The sequence below is a fragment of the Myotis davidii genome, unplaced genomic scaffold (assembly GCF_000327345.1).
Source record: "Myotis davidii unplaced genomic scaffold, ASM32734v1 scaffold159, whole genome shotgun sequence".
In the NCBI taxonomy this organism is placed as follows: domain Eukaryota; kingdom Metazoa; phylum Chordata; class Mammalia; order Chiroptera; family Vespertilionidae; genus Myotis; species Myotis davidii.
The window spans coordinates 4,120,674-4,131,016 of NW_006291231.1; positions in this window are offsets into that span (position 1 = coordinate 4,120,674).

The window sequence follows — 10,343 nt, forward strand, 5'->3', positions numbered from 1 at the left end:
CTTATCTTTAGGAGTTTAATCAAAGGAACAGACAGGTAAAACCTCATCATGAGGAAATGTCTATGTGCCAAAAAAAAAGGTGCAAACTCTATTAGGAGCAAAGAAGGGGCAGAAAGTAATTATTCTGATTGACTGAAGACAGGGTGCCTTCAGGGAAGTAGTAACGTTTGGCAGATTTTGATGTGGGGACAGGTGGTGATGAGGACTTCCCAGGAATGTGATATCTTTTCATATGAACTCCAAAAATCTTCTAGAGATGAGGAGGCGGCACATGGTGTACCGAGTAACAACAGTCTGGACTAATATAGGGGGCCCACATATCAGCAATTTCTTCTTGTGTGATTTTACTTATAGCATCTACTATTTGACTCCTTTCTATGACTTCTTTAAATCACAGTAAATAGATTTTGTTTTATTTGGCTTACTAATGTCTCCAAGCCTCCTCTTCTGATATTAAAAAATGGAGATGAAGCACTCTGTAACACAGAAACTGTCTGCCATCATTAGCTCAGAGTCTTAATTTTTATTCTCCTACCAAGGGCTAGCTTGCCATTCCTTGTAGACATGACTCAATAATGCAAGGGCAGTTTTTAGTTTAGCTGTTAGCATCATGTGGCTAGAATTGGAGTCTCACAGCTTGAGGTCTTCACATCTTGACACCTGAAATGGATACATTCCAGGCTTCTAAATCCAAGATTATTTCCTTCAAACTCTCAACTGTTCTCCCTTAACTGGCAGTGTTATACTAGTGAGTCAGAATGAAAGTGTGGTGGAGGTAGAACCCACTTTGGCATTGAAAGAGGGACATATTTTGACCCTATCCACTTCCTCCTTGTTCTGAAGATGTGCTCCATTTACAGAAGATTTAATTTAATTTCTGATGACTGAAAACTTGGTATAAAAATTAAATAGTTTTTGGGGAGTTGGACAGATGCTGCTAGATTGTTTGATCTTGGTCACTGCCACCTTCCTGACCCTTTATGCCTCACAATTTGAGGTTCATAAAGGCCCAGTAATCTTTGGGGATTTTTCTGTTCAATCTGTTATTCACACAAACATACATTACATTATAAAAATAATTGTTTCAAAGACAAAATAGGAAGGGTTCAGGATTATGATCATTACACTTTTTCCCACCACAATGCTTTACTAAAAATTATTTTTATCACTAGACGTACATTTTGTTATTGCCATGTAAAAATAATACATTGGTTCATTAAAACTGAAAAAAAACACACCTCGGTGCTTTCTCATTCATCCTTCATACCACTTCTCAGAAGTCCCTTGGTTTTCTTGGTCAACTTTGAATGTGACCTTACAATTCTGTTTATTGCTCAATTCACACAGACAAAGTTAAACAGAGTATAAAATGTTGCCCACAAAGTTTCTAGAGTCAAACAATGCCAAAGTAGTGTCTTAATGTCATGCAATATATTTTGCTGCTCAGGTGGGGCTAAATAAAGATGGAAAAACCATCACTTTCAAATCTTGGTATTCATAAGATTCATTGGGATATTGGTCAAACATGTAGGCTTCCAGCCTCTTCCTAATGTATACAGTACGGTGGATTAGGGTAGCAAGTAGGAATCTGCATTTTAATTCTTTTACAACGTCCCCAGATGGTTTGGTACAGTTGGTTTGCAGAACACTTTGAGGAAAAAAAGTGCAAGAGTGGCAACTCATAATTAACCAGCCTCGTTATATCCACTTTGAGTTTTTTCATTCATCAATGCTATAGGAGAAGAGCAATGTTGTTTGTCTTTTGTGACTGGTAACATAGATCCAAATCTGTGGTTAGAAGGACATGTAAGTGCCCACAGTGTCCTGGGATTTGTCCTTTCAATGACTTTATGAACCATATGAAGCTATGTGAAGATTTCCAAGACCACACTTTCAGAATCACTTTTCACAGCTGTCTTAAAATTATGGAAGAATGCCCAGAAGCTGATATTTAACAACCATGGAAATATATCTACTTGAAATCTTACAAGTAAAAACAACTTTGGGAGGCCAGTTCCCACTTCAGTATTTGGCACTGGATAAAAGTTTCACATCCACGTTGAAAGACAGAGACACTTTGGTATTCACATTAATTTCATTCACCTAAAAATAACAGCTGAAGAATGTGCAGCTGATGCTGATCCCTGGCGGCGTTTAGTTTGTTTACGCTCTGTCTTGGCTGTGCCCATTATCACGTCTACAGCCTTTGGACATACTTAGAGGAGCTACACAGACTACAATCTAATTATAGAGAAGTATAAAAACAGAAATCTCTGCAAGTAAATACTGAAATATTCTTAAGTACACAATATATATAATTGCTCGAATTTAAAAGTAGCAAGTGAGTAAGCCAATACATTAAAAAATATGAAATGATGTGACCTTAGGTGATTTTTGTGTTTCACTTTTATATTCTTAAATTTTTTAATTGCAATCTAATTGACGTACAATAAACTGCGCATATTTAGAATAAATAATTTTATGTTTTGACATCTGAGTACACCTGTGACACTACCACCACTATTAAAGTAATGAACATAGTCATCATTTCCACTTGCCCTTTTGTAATCTTTTCCCCTCTTCCTTGTCCTCCACTTCTCTGTTCATCCTCTAACAAGCACTAACCTGCTTTCTGTCTGTGCACAGTAGTTTATATTTCTGGAAAATTTATAGGACTGGAATCATACAATATATGCTCCCTTTTGCCTGACTTCTTTTACTAAGCAATTCTTCTCATATAGTTTACTTATACATGTTATAAACCCTACACTATATTCCTTTTATTTTTGAACAACTATCAGCTAGAAATTTAAATAAGAAAAAGTATAATTTAACCATTTCCAGATTTTTAAATTTTTCCTTGAGTCTTCTTTTTTGATCCGTAGATTATTTAGTACTGTATTGTTTAGTTCTCACGTGTTTAAAGATTTTTCTATTATCTTTTTGTTATTGATTTCTAGTTTTATTCTATTGTGGTTGGAGAATGCATGCTACATAATTTAAATTCCTTTACATTTTTGGACCAGGGTATATATTCCATGGACACTTGAGAAACATGTGTAATCTATTTTTGTTGGGTGTAGTGTTCTATAAAAGTTGATTAGATTCTGTTAGTTGATGGTGAATTTTTCTAGTTCCTTGCTCATTTTCTGTGTTGTTGCTGTATTAATTGTTGAGAGAGTGGTGTTGAAATGGTGTTGATTTGACTATTTCTATTTAGGTTTATCCGCTTGCTTTATATATTTTGGAGCTCTGTTGTTTGGTGCATACACATTAAAGAGTGCTATATCTTCTTGGTAGACTGATCCTTTTATCACTATAAATATTCCTCTTTGGGGCTGGTGATTTTCTTTGCTCTGAAGTGAACTTTATTTGATATTAATATAGCCATTCTTGCTTTATTTTTATTAATATTTGTAAGATATATTCTTATATCCTTTTATTTCCAACCTGACTATGCCATTTTATTTGTACTAAGTTTCCTGTAGATAGCATATAGTTAGGTGATTTTAAAGAAATCTACACTGCCAACATCTGTCTTTTAATTGATATATTTAGATCATTTAATGTAATTATCTATATGTCCGGAGTTAAGTCTGCCATTTTATATTTTCTTTTTTGTTGGTTTTCTGTTTCATTTTTCTGCTTTATTTTTACCTTGCCTTTTCATGGGTTACTTAACAGTTTCTTATGATTTTCTCTTGATTTCTTTGTTTTGGAGCCCATCTTTTTATTGGGCTTTTTTTTTGGTGATTGGTCTATAGATCTATAAATATATCTTTATATCTATCTTGTTGCAGTTTACTAGTATTGTCATTTTATCGTTTAGAGTAAAGTATAGAAATCTTACCTCCCTTTATGCCCTTCTACTTTTTTCCATTTATAATATAATTACCTTAAATATTTCCTCTATATGCATTTAGTACCACATCAGACAGTACTATAATTTTTGCTTCCATCATGAAGAATAGTTTAGAAAACTCAAGAAGTGAAGCAAAACCTCTTGTATTTACCTATAGTTTTGCATATCATGTTTTTTCTTCTTCCTGGTGTCCCAAGCTTCCTTCTTTTATTTAGTGAATTTTTTGTTCAGTGAATTTTCTTAGTCACTCTTTTAGGGTAGGTCTGCTTGGTGACAAATTATCTTTGTTTTTTTCATCTGAGAATGCCTTGATTTTTACCTTATTACCTTAGTATATTTGTCCTGGGTATAGGATTCTAGGTTGATAAGTATTTTCTTTTAGCACTTGAAAAATATTGTGCCACTTCCTTCTGGCCTCCATAGTTTCTGATAAAAATGCTGCTGTCATTTGAATAGTTCCCCCCCCCCCCATAAGATGAGATATCATTTTTTGATGTCTGCTTTCCAGAATTTTTGCCTTTATTTTTTTGAAGTTTAATTTTGATGGATCTTTGCCTGGATTGATTTTATCCTTTTTGGAGTTCACTCTCCTTGAGTTCATGTATTTTTGTATTTTTAGCCATTATTATTTATTTTGAGCATTTTTCTAGTCTTGCCCTTCCCGACTTTTGGGTTGGGTATCTTTCTTTGACACCACTCAGGCAGGAGAAATGGCAATGTTGCTTCATTAAGGTGGGAGATGGAATTTTAATTTCCCACCTGGTCTCCGGTGACACCATGGGAGAGGGGAGACTCGTTACTAGTTGGTGGTGATAAAAGACCTGGCTTCCTTCTTGGCTGTCTGTGATTTCCCATACCCAGAAGTGGTGCTATGGTGCCCCATAAGGGCAGGGCCTCACAAGGGTGCAAACCTAGGCTCTCACTGGCCCTTTACTGGCATGGATGGGATGGAACTGCAGTTTTTATCTGCGATGTCTGCTTGGAGTAGAGAGGCTGTTGTCTAAAGTTTTCTCTCTTGTTATGTTGCTCCTTTTATGGTCCTTTGGTTAGAAAAAAAGAGATTTTGCTGAAGATTTTTTTGTCTGCAGATGTTGCTATTTTTGGTTGCTATCATTATCCTATGATGCCATAGTTTGAAGTTCAAGTCTATTGTACTATTGTTCAGCACCAAGCCTGGGATTTGTGAGGCAAAAAGAAAACCCAGGGAACTCATCACCATATTGTTCCTTGGATCTTGAGTTCTCTAGCTAGTCTGCCTTTTTTTTCCTGCCTTCTAGAGTCTTCTTATGTTTGTGCTATACATAATGTGCAGAATTTTTAGTTGTGCTTAGCAAAAGGAATTAGAAAATGTCTGGGTCAGTTTTGATTGATTGCTTCCTTTTAATTCTTATGGGTCATTGTTTCTTTTTACTTTTTTTGCATACATGATAATTTTTTATTTCTGTAGATAGCCTTGAACTTTGTTCTGGGACTCATTTAAGTTACTTGGAAATAACTTCAGCCTTTTGGCTCTTGCTTTTAAGATATTTTAGGCAGGGCCAGAGCAGTGTTCAGTCTAGGACTGATTATTCCCTACTATTAAAGACAGTTCCTTTTGTGTCACTTTACCCAATGCCCCATAAATCTTGATTTTTTTTCCCATTCTGGCTCATGGGAACAGGCACCATTCCCAGTCCAGAGTAAGTGCTGGGTACTGTTTCCTCTTATTCTTTTGAATGTTCCTTTCCCCAGCCTTGGAAAGTTTCTTCACATCCATGTAATACTTCAGGGGCTTTCAGTTGATTTCCAAAGTCCTGTCTCTATGCTCCTCTCTTCTCTCTAGTACTCTGACTTGAAAACCCTAGCTGCCTTGAATTCACAGGCCTCGCAGCTCCATACCCATAATTCAAGGATCCTGCTGGGCTCTGCTTAGGATTCTCCTCCCTGTGGCAATCATAGGGCTCATCTTATTTGTTCCCATCTCTGAGAGATCACTGGTTTTGATTGACTAATGTCATAGTGAAAACTGTTGTTTTATATATATTTTTGGTTATTTCAGATGAGAGGGTAAATCTGGTTCTTATTACTCCTTTATGGCCAAGAGCTCAATATCTGTTTTTGACATTTGCAAAATGTGTGACTGGAATAAATCAGCTCTCAGCCTGCTTTTAGCTTTATTATCCTATGATGCTATAGTTTGAAGTTCAAGTCTATGGAATGGCTAGGGTCATTGCTCTCCCTTTCTATATGTGGGATTCCTAGTCACAGGATAGACTTTAAAAAAAACCCATACTTAAAATAGACTTGCTAAGTGCTAGTTGGTTCTAAGTTCACAATCCCTTATCTGCAACCCTTGGAGCTAACTTTGTGTTCTCCTATTTTAGAAAGGTCAGCGTACCCCATATAACTGTATACAGCAAGCTGAATCTGAGGCAAATACATTCATATATCTGAGGCAAAAATATGAATATCAACATGCAGTGGGACAAATAAGGATTATATATTAGCCTAATTTCAGTTTGGGTCAAGTTTTACTGCCAAATAAGTTTGACGGTTCTTTATGTTTTTAGCTGTCTGGTTTGACAATTTTGGGTGACAGATTATATACATGTATTTTGGATGAAGGATTATATGCATGTACTAATTTATGTAACCCTCATAATCAATCTTTGAACTAGGCAGTATACTTATGACCATTTTACAAATGAAGCATAGGGAGTAAACTGTTCAAAGTCATATAGCCAGAAATGGGTAGACCCAAGATTCAAATCCAGATATATTGACCTCAGCATCTGGGGTCTTATTCATTATTCATTACTGCCCCCTCCTCAGGGAGCCTCCAGTCAGGGTATTCCTGAAAGTCAAGCCTGAACCCCAGTATTTTTCAAGACAAACATTTCTTGGAGACTAGATTAATCTTTACTAGGAGGCACACTTTGTGCTACCATGATCTAAGGGTATGTGTGTAGTTGGCTCGGATCCTAGACACACTCTTGATTACCTTAAGGAGGCTCCTGCATTCCCTCAGACATACATTCGAGTGCTTAGGGCCTGTTCTGATCCAAACCTGAGTCTGGTGTCATCTGAGTTCTATGTTTATATAGAACATATAACATAGAGCATGACAGATTACCCACTAGCTGTCTAACATGAAAGTTAGATTTTTTTAAGGTTGGATTTTATTGTATCAGTATTTGAAAGTTAGCTTCTGATTATCTTTGCTGAGGCTCGCTTGTTATTACTGGTGTCCCAAGGTGCCACAGGCTCTTGTAGATTCATCATATCCAGTTTTTGGTTATACAAATTGTGCCCTGTAGAAAACTGAGAGGTACTTCTAGGAATATATCCCAAGAAACTAGAAACACCAATCAGAAAGGATATATGCACCTCTATGTTCATAGCAGCACAATTCACCATAGCTAAGATTTGGCAACAGCCTAAGTGCCCATCAGTAGATGAGTGGATTAAAAAAATGGTACATCTACACGATGGAATACTACACTGCGGTAAAAAAGACGGAGTTCTTACCATTTGCAACAGCATGGATGGAACTGGAGAGCATTATGCTAAGTGAAATAAACCAGTCAGAAAAAGATAAATATACATGATCTCACTCATTTATGGAATATATTGAACAACATAAACTGATGAACAAAAACAGATCCAGAGACAGAGAAGCATCAATCAGACCATCAAACCTCAGAGAGAAGGTAGGGTAGGGTAGGGTAGGGGTAAGGGGGAGAGATCAACCAAAGGACTTATATGCAAGCATATAGGCCTAACCAATGGACACAGACACCAGGGGGGTGAGGGCATGAATGGGGGGAATGGGGGGAATGTGAGGATAAGTACACATGTCTAATAACTTAATAAAGAAATTAAAACAAAGGGGGGGCTATAATTGAAACTGTGTCTCCACAAATTTGGTGGCTGCCCACTCTAATGCACAACATTAAGACCACATCTGCTGCAATGAAGGAGCGCCTTGTTCTAGTGCATGTACAGGTGATCCATGGACTACATGTGGTCCTGCCTCAATGGTTTCCTAACCCTGTGATAGATTGAATTGTGTCCCCCACAAAATTCATAATGTTAAAGCCCCAACCAAAATGAGACTGCATTTGTAGATAGGGCCTTTATGAGGCAGTTAAGGTCAAATGAAGTTATAAGAGTGGGGCCCTATTATGATAGAACTGTTTTCCTTATAGGCAGAGGGAGAGATATCTGAAATATATCTCTCTGTCTCTCTCTCTCTCTCTCTCTCTCTCTCTCTCTCTTTCTCTCTCTCTCTCTCCATTCACAAAGAAAAACCCATATGAGGATACAATGAAAAGGTAATTATCTACAAGCCAGGAAGACACTTGTCACCAGAAACTTACTTTACTAGCATCTTGATCATGGCTTTCTAGCATCCAGTATTTTGTAAAAATAAGTATTTATTGCTTAAGTCACCTAGTCTGGGCTATTTTTTCATGGCAACTGGAAGAGACTAATATACTCTTGCTACCATATGGAGGCAAGGTAGAATGACCCTGGGAGGGATTCCCCCAAAATATCCATACCTGAGCACCTGGTACATATAAATGTGGCAAGCTGAGACCGCTCTTAAAATTACCCTGACTTTTCCTTATTAATGCATTGAGCTAATTCTTTAAGCTCAATTTTATGTCTCCTTTTATTCTGATTTTCTCAAATATCTAGATAAAGATCAAGCAGGCTCTTACACGTCATATTCCTAGAGTTCTGTCTTTTGAACAGAACTCTAGTATTATGCCTAATCCACATGTAATATTATGCATTATCTATTACTGAAGAGAGAAGTAAAGAGAATGTGGACAGCTAAAATCAATTTACCTTTGGAGAACTACTTGGATTTGCATTTAATACGTTAAAGAAAAGGGATCTATAATCATCTCGCAAAATTTAAAATCAGATAACAAGGCCTACTGTCCTTTTGCCTTCATCTCTGCTAAAATTTTTTACTTTGGACACAGGTTTTCATAATTATTGTTTTGCCATAATTTTCTCTTTGCAACCCACTTTTAAATTCTGTTCTTTTAAAATTCATTCAACAAACATTTATTTCCCTTTGGTTCTTTCTTTCTGTACTTATGTAGGGGGAAATATCTTTTTAGATCCCCTAAATTAGGAAAATGTTAACCCTACATTCTGTCCCCAAAGAACATGTCACATTGTCATGCAAATACCAGGATTTCTCTCCACCTGTGGGTTTGTATATAAAGTCACACCTATCAGGAATTTGGATGATAATGGCATATGTGACATGTTGTTGGTGTTAAGATTTCTTTATCTTTTTTAGTAGAACTGTAAATGTCTATTAACTGTTTATTTTAAAATTCATCTGCAAGGTTATTGATAAAAACACACACACCAAAAACAGATGTCTGAACTGGTCAGTGGACTGAAGGGTCAGATAAGAGTCCAAGAATCAGTGATTAAAAATTCTCATTCTGGGAAGGCAGGTGCATTTGTTTACTGTCCCTTATACCCCCTGATATTGGAAACAATCCTATACACAGGACACTTCCCAAACAAATGTTTTTGTTTGAATTTCCTTTTACTACATTAATGTTAGATAAGGGGGAGCTATTTTTGTTTTATGAATAAACAACGTTCTTTGCTTTCAGATGGAGTTTGAGGACTGTTAACTTCCTCCTGCATAATTAGTGCTAAAAAATAACCTTTACCAGCTTGCCATTATTGACAATGACAAAGAAATTTGCTTTTCAATCATGCATTATCACAGTATGTGGAAGTGTCTGGAGGGTGGGGAGCAAACCATTTTCTATTCTAGACAACAATGCCTTGCCATAACCTTGACATGGTGCACATTAATTTTACATTATACCCAGGAGTCAGGGAGAAAATTAAAGCTTCTGTTATTATCTCCCCAAAAGAGCTGATATCCTTCTGGCAGGAGGCTCAGGCTTGCCAAGACTATGCCTATCTCATTCATCGCATTATGATCTGTCAACCAAAATGCCAGCCTTTGGACTGAAAAATCCCTTTCATATCCAGGACACTGGCTTCCATTTTAATGAGCATTTATTTAGCCTTTGGTCAGACAATGTCTTCAGGAGATCAGAGCTATGAAATCGACCCTAAAATAAATTCTGACTTATTTTACACAATTTCTTATGTCTAGATTTAATTTTTACCTAGGAATCATACAGTATTGGGGAGATTGAGAAATAGCTATGATGGGATTTCTAAGACTAAATAAGTCAACTTCATGAAATAGAAAAATTGAGTATCCTATGCTTGATTGATTCACCAGCCAAAATGTCTATAGTTAAAAATGAAGTAAAATAGACAATGGAAACAATCAAATCTAAGCCTAGATATTTGCTAGCTAAAAAAATAGTAATGCATACATGGTAAAGGGAAATAGTTAATATTTTACAAGAACTGAACCAAAACCATTAGCGGTTGAGAAGATTGTAGCATTCTGCAGTTTTCCACTAATTATTCAACAGACAAA